The sequence below is a fragment of the Helianthus annuus genome, chromosome 11 (genome assembly GCF_002127325.2).
Source record: "Helianthus annuus cultivar XRQ/B chromosome 11, HanXRQr2.0-SUNRISE, whole genome shotgun sequence".
Taxonomy (NCBI): domain Eukaryota; kingdom Viridiplantae; phylum Streptophyta; class Magnoliopsida; order Asterales; family Asteraceae; genus Helianthus; species Helianthus annuus.
This window is the reverse complement of record NC_035443.2, coordinates 185,049,909-185,059,917: the sequence shown is the minus strand read 5'-3', so window position 1 is coordinate 185,059,917 and position 10,009 is coordinate 185,049,909. Positions and strand designations below refer to the sequence as shown.

At 34.6% G+C, this 10,009-nt stretch overlaps 2 long non-coding RNA genes across 2 annotated transcripts; both read right to left on the bottom strand.

The window, feature by feature from the left end:
- Positions 1 to 2,545: 2,545 nt before the first annotated feature.
- LOC118484327 lies at positions 2,546 to 3,593 on the bottom strand. Its single transcript, XR_004873347.1, has 4 exons — positions 3,519 to 3,593; positions 3,369 to 3,434; positions 3,210 to 3,261; positions 2,546 to 2,641 (listed from the first exon to the last, which is right to left on the bottom strand). It is a non-coding gene; the product is annotated as an uncharacterized LOC118484327 (long non-coding RNA).
- A 1,179-nt stretch (positions 3,594 to 4,772) lies between these two features.
- Positions 4,773 to 6,208, bottom strand: LOC110887478. Its single transcript, XR_002563339.2, has 4 exons — positions 5,660 to 6,208; positions 5,123 to 5,280; positions 4,945 to 5,031; positions 4,773 to 4,850 (listed from the first exon to the last, which is right to left on the bottom strand). It is a non-coding gene; the product is annotated as an uncharacterized LOC110887478 (long non-coding RNA).
- Positions 6,209 to 10,009: the final 3,801 nt, after the last annotated feature.

Below are 10,009 nucleotides of genomic sequence, written 5' to 3'. Positions count from 1 at the left end.
ATGTAGACAGTCTTACCTCTACTCTGTAGGAATAGAGAGGCTTCTTCCAGTAAGACCCCCGGCTCGATAGTAGTTTTGCATCAAGCCTTCGACATAAGGCACATAACACTCAGCAACTAAGACAGAGGCCGATTAGTGCATGTATTCCCTTGTCTTTCGGCTATCAACGCTACCACATGATTAACCATCCACCCCTTTTAACGTTATTTTCATGAAATTAGTAAAATAACGTTAAAATTCGTGCACTTTCACTTTTGCCCCCCCGAACGCCCATACATATATACATTATATGTGCATACCGCAAGCGGGGCGTACATTAATTATGAAATGAAAACATCAAAAAGCTATATCTAACTTAAAATATTGTTGGTATTGTAATCTATATATTATTATGAACAAATTCCGGACCTTGTTTTTTGTTATTTCTCAAAATTAGTACTTAGAATCAAACACTTTTATTTATTTGTTTTACACACGATCAAAAATTATAAAATACATCCATGATTCCGTAACATATAATGGATCAAAAGGATATGATGAAAAGAAAACGTTAAGCTAACAGATCATGCAATCAAGTATCTATCAAGTAAAAAATCTTATATGAAAATGTGGAATGCATCTTACGAATAGTTTCACAAAACACAACATATAATATAGCCTCATATCACGATTCCAAGGTTAGAAAGTTCAATTTCCATGTCTCTACATCAACATCAACAGCCTAAAGAATTCAAAATACATGAAACATGAACAGTAACTACAAAAGGGCACAATCAATTAAGGATCAATTAGTGATAATAGTTGCTAACAAAACATGATAAAGTACCTAAAAGAGAGTGCACCCTTGTTTTACAGACTGCTTATGACATATGCAAAAAATATTCTTAAATGCTTTTTCAACCATCCTCCCTCTTTGGCATATTAATGGTTGGTACTACGATTTGTTTCTTTGATGAAATGTTGCAGGTTGAAGCGGCATTCAATACTGTATTCTATGTATCAAGCAACATGTTTTTATCTCAAGAATACATACTTTTCTCAAACCATTTTACATTTTTCCAATTTGCTGTATGACCTAATCCGCAATTTTGAACTGACGCTGCGAATGAAATCCGTCACTACCCTGAAACTGCGTTAATATAAACATGAAAATTAACCAAGAACGTTTACTTTAGGAAACACAAACAGAATAAGATGGTGACATTTTCCGCGTTGTTGCTGATGTTGCAGCTACGCTTTCTTCTCCTGGGTCAGCTTCATCCACACCTGCGTCTCCTGCTGCTTCTTAACTTGTTCCAAATGTTATTATCTCTAGGCTCGTAAACTGCCAATATAACCACTAACTTTATAATTTAAACTATCTTCATAAGTTCGTTTAAAGCATACTTAACTTGTTACAAAAGTGATGATATGAGACTTTCATCAAGATTCCAATAGATAGAAAAGAAGGTTATATGTTCACAATAAAAAAACACCAGCAAAGCATACATGAGGTAGTAGCTGCAAAGAACTAAATAAGGGAAAGCCTAAAAAATGATTAACCAAAGTACGAAAACATAACTGAAAAACTGATAATCATGAAAAACAAATGGTCAAATGTGACATAAATATATCTAGTAGAATTCTAGTTGACAAACGTAGGTTGTTGAAAAGATAAAATGAGAGTTTTTATTTATAAGTTCATCTTTCAAAACCAAAATATGCTCTGGTGTTAGTTTTAATTGTTTTTTAAATAAAACAGTCAACTGTTTTATATTGTAATCCCTTGACATAAAATAATAGTCTGTCCAATAATTTTGAAAGTTACCAATTGAACACTCATGGCAGACATGATTTATTTTATAAAAAATATGAGTTGCTGAGTTGCTTTGGGTAATTTTTGTGCGTTTAAATAGGTTGATTTGGGTCAATTTAAGTTATATAACTAATTAAGATTTCACGAAACCTATTAACTTATAAAAGATCTAAATCGACAAATATTACCAACCACCATTCTATGCACTCGCCACCTACTGGTTGCCAGCGACATGAACGCTGCTGCAACCTAGCCTTCTCACTGTTGCCACAAACTACCCTTAACCCAAATCTAGTTCGACTAAACGAAACACGAGACGCTGAGGCGTTTTTTTTTTCGGAAAGACTTGTGGTTAAATGAAGGCAAACTATGTAATGTATTCCCAAATATGTTAAGCCTACCAGATGAAAAAGACTGGCGCCTACTTGACCTGCTCATTATGCGCTGGTATTTTATTTATTTTACCGTTTGACCAGTTAAATATACATATTAAAGTTTGTGTAAAATCATTTTTTTTTCATAACAACGATTCTTAAGTTTTCTATGTATCCCGAATCAACCCATTCCAGAGTAAAACCAAAATACTATCTTAATGAAGGATAACTAACTTCAGCAATATAGAAACAATTTTTGGCACATGTAGGTTGTTGGGACCCTGAAGTTCCATGTCTAACTTGTGATAGATAGCAGAGTTTGTTAGAAGCAATGCAAAAAGAGGTAAAGGAGAACCAAAAAAGGCATTACCCATACTTGCCTTTCGACCAATGAACAAAGTATCTCGTGAACACCTTTAGCCTCAATAAGATCTCCTTTGATTGGAAAATAGCTTAACCATGCATGAATAACCTGATAAACAACATAACACCATTTTATTAGGTGAAAAACAAAACAAACTTACAACTTTTCCCATGTTTAGCTACCAGCATAACGTGTAATTCAACCTCAGAAAGAAACAATATGGTAAAAAAAATGAATTGGCTAAACGGGTCGGATCAAGTGGGTTTGCAACATCTAGAGGATTGGTTACTCAACTAAAAAACCTACATTGACAATGACATGTTCATTTCGAAAGCGAAGGTGATGGCTCATTTGAAGGGACAACTGAACTTTTTTACTTTCAGAGGATTGGTTGTTCGAACCAAATGACCGAATCGGTTCGGCTTCGGTTATATTTTTGTAATATAGTTTTTAAGTCATATAACAGGCTAATAATATATCAAATGAAAAGATAAAGATATTTGCAAACTTACTCGACCCAACTATTTTGACTCACGCTAATAGTTACCTGCTTTGACCCGCTACCTGACCATGTTAAGTAAACGGGTCGAAAAGTGCAACCTCCAGGAAAAATTACAATAGACGATTTGAAGGATGTCAAAAGCTCCATAAGTAGAAAAGCAAAGAGGCACAATACCTGCTCAAGTGTTGGAAGTCAAAGTGCTCTCAAACTCCTTTAGCAAGGTCCCCTGCCAGGTCTCGCATAAAAGAAAACCAAATATTTTATAAAAGTTAATTACTATAAAACCACACGCATCATTACTGAATTAGAGGACAAAATTAACAAAGTATGAACCTGCGTTCAGGAGGAGGAAACTGAGGAAGTATGTGCCTTACAGTACAATCAAGGTATCTTATTTGCCTTTAACAAATTTTGATGCAAAAAAAAAAAATAAATAACAACAGAGAAGAGTGTAACCCCGAGTTTGATGTTGTGAACCTTTACCTTTATCATCCTTAATTATCCCCTTCCCCTTCCGATGTGTTAGAATCGCCTGAATCAGTGTGTTTGAGAATCGCGTACATGCTTAACAAAGGCTTATTTAGTGTAAAAGAAGCTATAAGACAATATGTACCTGAACACTCAGAATTCAAACTCACCTTATAATCAGTGGCGGAGCTTGATTGGCGGAGCTTGAATTGGCGGAGCTTGAATGGAAACTCGGAGGAGGTCGGACTCTAAAAATCCGAAACAGTGGGGGTCAGGCTCTTAAACATCCAATATTTACACTACAAAAAAATTGTAAATTTTCGATAAAATTAACACTGCACGCAAAAAATCGCTGGAGGCCGGGCACTCCCAGGCCTCCGTTATCCTAGGCCCCAGCTTATAATTATTGGTGATCAAACACGTTGTGAATAGGAGCACTGGTAGTTGATGTATAAGTTTCATTTAATACAAAATAATAAATAAAAATCTGAATTTATATATCATCATTGCGGTCGCTGAACCAAAAATACGCACTATTCATGCAACAAATGACAGTATATAAAACTCTAATGCAATAAAACCTCATCCAAATCAAAACAATCATTATTCTTAAGCTCATCTCCGCTTCATACCTGTGGGTGGGTTTCCCTAATTCAATAGTTGACGATCATTTTTAAGTGGAATTCTAATCACATGCAACACCTCGTCAAAAGCTTCCATCTTTGATGGGTAATTGGTTAAGTGACTGACATTAAAAAAACGGTCTAAGCTTTGTGCGACATTGCCCTCCCTACAAACAATTAATTACATGCTTAGTTACTTGACTTTTTGAGTCAAACCATCATTAGTGTGTTAACAAAATTACTAATAGCATTGAATGCGATTCTTATCATTCAAAGAAATAGTCTCACCATCATATGGCTTTAATGATGAATTTGGTAAGAAACTGGTTGACCATGATCCTCCATTTGATCCAGCTAGGGTAATAATCACATCGGCCTGAAACCAAAATTCCATTGATGAATCTTTCGAACAAAACTATTATTACTATTACCAAAAACAGTTGGAACTGAAACAAAGTATGCATCTTGACCTTGTTTGGGTGAAAATCATCAAACATATGGGACTGACCACCATAAAAAGGGTCATGTGTCGACTAACAGATGTTGATCCTTGATGGCTGTAATAACAACATTTTTATATAGTAAACCACAAACAAACATCAATGCGATTCTTATCGTTCAAAGAAATAGTCTCACCATCATATGGCTTTAATGATGAATTTGGTAAGAAACTGGTTGACCATGATCCTCCATTTGATCCAGCCAAGGTAATAATCACATCGGCCTGAAACCAAAATTCCATTGATGAATCTTTCAAACAAAACTATCATTACTATTACCAAAAACAGTTAGAACTAAAACAAAGTATGCATCTTGACCTTGTTTGGGTGAAAATCATCAAACATATGGCCCTGAGCACCATAAAAATGGTCATGTGTCGACTAACAGATGCTGATCCTTGATGGCTGCAATAACAACATTTATAAACAGTAAACCACAAACCAAACATCAACTTCATGAGTGATAAATCGAGTTATTAAGTTTACAGATGCAGACCAGAAGAACCGTGCTATGTGTTACTGATCAAAAACTTTAACTTCTTGTTGCTCGGTTTAGCTGCTGAGCTCAGAATCCCAGACCCTTTGATTCCAGTTTTGGACCCTTCATCAACAGCTGACTGGGACATCAATGGGGAACCTGTTTTGAACATATAACTGTGAAAGAAAGTATACATTTAGTGAGAGAGGAGTAAGGTATTAGATCTTCAACGCCATTGAAATATGTTAATCCGAACATTAAAATTAGAAAAAAAACAGAACAATTTTTCTTGTTTGTTAAAAAAAGCCATTAAAATCATCAGTTTTTCTTTAAACAATGAAGAGATATTTAATCATGAATTCAGACTCATAAAAAAGTATTAAAGCATGAAACAGTAGTTGAAATCTGGTACACTAAACATTAAAAGATTAGAAAACTCTGTTATACTAAACATTAAGACCAAAAAACTTCAATCACATATATGTATCAATTGAACACATGACGTTTTTGAATAACATATATAAAGAATAACATATTTAGGGTTAGAACAAATACCAGAGGTTCATAAAATGAGCGTTTGAATGCTGAAAGAGGATTGAGCTGCCATTAATTGGTTTCTCCGAGTACCAGAACCCTATCAATTTAAAGTGAAACCGCAGCCACAAAAAGCACCAAATAAACACAAAACAGCCCCAAGACAGCATCAAATCAGCACATTTAAATAATAGAAATCAAATAAAGGAAAGAACAAACAAATGATTAACAATTATGAACACAATATTTGCTTACATAGCACAACTTTTGGATATAGATTTTACTCTCCAACCCAAAAGATGATGTGTAAAACACAATCGTATGTGGACAAAAAGAGGTATGTCATCTGTGTACACCAAATCGGAGTGAAAGAATCAACATTGGTGTAGAGGTTGAGAATCATACCTTTGTTTGTCGAAACCGGACTGAAACAATCTGATGATACGTTAAAGGAAACGAAGACGAATAGGCGTTACAATGCAATCAACATACCAGAAACCGACGTAAATCAGCGCCGCAGGTAGGGTTTCTTAGGAAAATCAGCCGTCTGAGATGGAGATGAGAAGTGTGTTGTAGAAGATGAAACCCTAGTGCAAGAAGAAAAGTTTGGTGTATTCGGGTTATAACAAATATATGCCCACGCGTGATTATGACCCATATTATTAAAACGGGTCATTCACACCGGGTGCACAAAAGGATTAGTGTTTTAGGCGGGAAAATAGAAAATAGAGGCCCTAGATGGATGCCATGTGTCTCCTAATTAAGGCTTTTATTAGGTTGTATAGATGGTTTTTTCCATTAACTACAATTTATATCTTGATAAACTATTAATTTTATACCATGTAAATAAATATACAACTTTTAAAATGGTAAATTGAGAAAACAAATCTCTATATTTGTAGATAAACTATGGATGTTTTTTAAAGGTTAAATTTTAAATGGCCTTCATTATATTCCTATCAAGAACTGAAATTTTTAGGTAAGAAGAAAATTCAAAATATACTTTTTTTTTACTATTACTATGTAAGAGATGTGTTCTGTTATAAAAAAATTAACAAATTTTAAAAATATAAATATATATGTTTGGATTGAATTATGATATTTTAACATTTTTATAAATAATATGCTTTACATAACAATTAAATATTGTATATATTTACAAATAGAAGATGGATTTACAGTAGCAGCAGCCCAATGGCGGACTAAGGAGTTATTTGCTGAGGGTGTGGATGAGTGGTTTAAGCATATTTTTAGGGGTTGCGATCGGGTTTTTGCCTAAAATATACACTTTTTTTTTCAAGGGGTGCGTCCGTCCACCCTGGGCTTCATCTAGGTCCGCCCATGCAGCAGCCACCTCTATTTGTTTTTGTGACTTTTTTTGTTTTTTTGGAAATCAGTCGGGTCAAATATAATAATTTTCGTTTCGTACCATTCTTTGATCTAATAAAACATTATAAATTAAAACGAGTCATGTCAAATATAATGCGTTTTCATTAGATGATATAAATTCAAAATACTTTATGTTTCAACGCACCATACCGTTCTATAACTTAATAAAACTTTATATTCTTATGTGCTTATTTTTATGTACGTGTCAGTATAGATTCCGGTTGGTTAAGGTCAAATATAATACGTTTTTTGTGCTTATTTTTATATACATTTTCATTTGTTCTACGTTTTAACGTTACTTTTGTTCGGACACAGGTAGGGTCAAATATAATACATTTTCATTAAACCGTATAAATTTGAGTTACTTTAAGTTTAAACGCCGCCGCAACGCGCGGCAGTAACTTCAAGTGGGCTAACTTTTTTGTCTTTTAGTATGTTTTTGTTTTTAATCTTTACCCTTCAACATTTAGTATTGCCACTTACAACCTTTCAACTTTCTAAAAACCTTATAATCATTTTTTTGCGTGCTTATTTTTATGTATATGTTGGTATAAATTCAAGTTTATTAAATTTCTTTGAAAATGTATATGCTCAGATATAATATGTGTTTTTTTTTTGTCTTTATGTACGTTTCAGTTGGTGTACGTTTTGGCATAAAAATTATTTTACAACAAGTCGGGTCAAATATAATACGTTTTCATTAGACTGTATAAATTCGACTTACTTTACGTTTTGGCGCCACCGCAATGCGCGGTACCATTTTAAACTTAAAAAAAAACATAATTTTGTACTCTTTTTTATGTACGTGTTGGTGTAAGTTCAAGTTGAAGTTGGTTCTGACCTAAATTTCTTTCACGAATAAGTCGGGTCAAGTATAATATGTTTTCGTGGTTATTTTAATATACATCTTCAGTTTATCTACGTTTTAACGTAACTTTTGTTCAAAAATGATTCAAGTCTTCATGGTACAAATCCAAATTACTTTATATTTGGACCCCGTAACGCGCGAGGAAATTTACTACTTATATATATATATATTTAAGGTCTTTAGCTCCAAACGTTCGAAATATGTTAAATAATAATACGTAGACACACTCACATTAGCTCCTAAATATGTAAGAAAACTACTGCAGTCAGTCACCTTTTTGTGGCTTCAAGCAATATAAACTCGTTAAATAAGTCATACCAAACAAAGGGTTGATAGTATAGTGGTGTGTGTATATATATAATAGTGTGTAAGGTTCTTGTCCAATGGTAAACAAAGGTGTAGAAATAGAGATGGGCATAATCGGGTATTTTTAATACCCGGGTTCGGTTCCTACCCGTACCCGGTTCCCCTCAAATTTGACCGTACCTGGTTCCTCTCATAACCGGTTCCGGGTCATACCCGGGTATTTGCCCAAAAAACCAGAACCTGTTGTACCCGGTTACGGGTAGTGTGGAACCGGTTCTCAACAGAACCGGGTTCGGGTCGGAACGGGTTCTGTCATATATGTGAAGGAAAAAGGCTGACACTACTGCATGGAACCAGTTCTCAACAGTCGTGTCCAGTTAAATTAATCTTCAAATCAATATGTTGGAATTTTAAAACAAACAATTAAATCTTTTCTAGCATTTTCCCATAACTTCAAACAATGGCGTTTTAAAGTACGACGACTTACGTGTTTGTAGCGTGGTTGAAGCGTCTCTCTAATAAGATTGGTAAGATTGAGGTCGTCGAAGTGTCCAAACGGCAACGCTTTTTTAATCACCAACTTGGCCATCCTATCGCGAGTTATGTTATGTTCATAACGGAATATCGTACTGTCTTTTAAGAGTTGCACTTGACCGAGTGTCGCCTCCTTTAATGTCTTACAATACTTCTTAACATGCTTGGTTAATGTTGAGTTAGAGTCCTTGCTTAACAAGAAGCCACAATGTTTGCATTGGGCCTTTTGCGAACCATCACTCAACTCGACCAAGTCCCAATTACACCACACCTCAATATTGCGATTGTGTGATAATGTTCCAACGACAAATGGAGCGGATTGATCACCATTGTTGACGGATGTGGAGTTTGTAACTTTGGAAGTTTTGGTAGCCATTATAGAAGAATAAGCTAGAAGAAGAAGATTAGGGAGAATTGTGTGATAATCTTGAAAAAATGGCAATGTTTTTATAGGTGGAACCGGTTCCAACGGTCAGGAATCGGTTCCAACGGTAAGATTTGTATTAAATGTTGAATTTGACCGTTAGAATCGATTCCAACGGTATGATAGTCTGTGGGCTTTGCTTGATGGGCTCTGTTTTGAGAGTAGAAAGCCCAGCTTTATTAAACTTTAATAATTAAAGTGGCACCGGGTACGCATGGAAACCGGGTACGGGTATGAGTAGGAACCGGGTACAAGTTGGAACCGGGTATGGAACTTATTTTTTTTTTTTTTAAATATGGAACCGGGTAGGAACCGTCGGGTTTTTTTAAACCCGGAACCGGGTATGCTTTATACCGGGTTGGGACTGGAACCGGTTATGGGTAGGCACTAACAGGTCGGGTTTGGAACCGATTATTATGCCCATCTCTATATAGAAATAGTGTGTAAGATGTTATCTTAAATATTTGTACAATTTATAGGGGGCACATTCAAACATATGTGCTGCTTTTATATTAGTAAAAGCCCAAAATGTATGTTTGGATGAAGAGCCCATCTTTTTTTAGTCAAGAGCACTTGGGTAAAGTTGGGTTGTTCAGCTTGGTTGAGGCCCATTAGATGCATTCAATTAGCGATTGCATTTGATATAAGAAACACAAGTTACTGGTTAAACAAAAATAACTATTCATTTGTGATATTATAAATATATTAAAATTAAAGAAAATGATATAAAATATATTAGTTATTGTTTTGAACCATCCCTAAAAAAGATTTAAAAAAAAGATATGAAGATATTAGCTTAGTATGATTGTTTATTGGTAAATTGAATTTAAATAATCTAATCTAGTTCTTT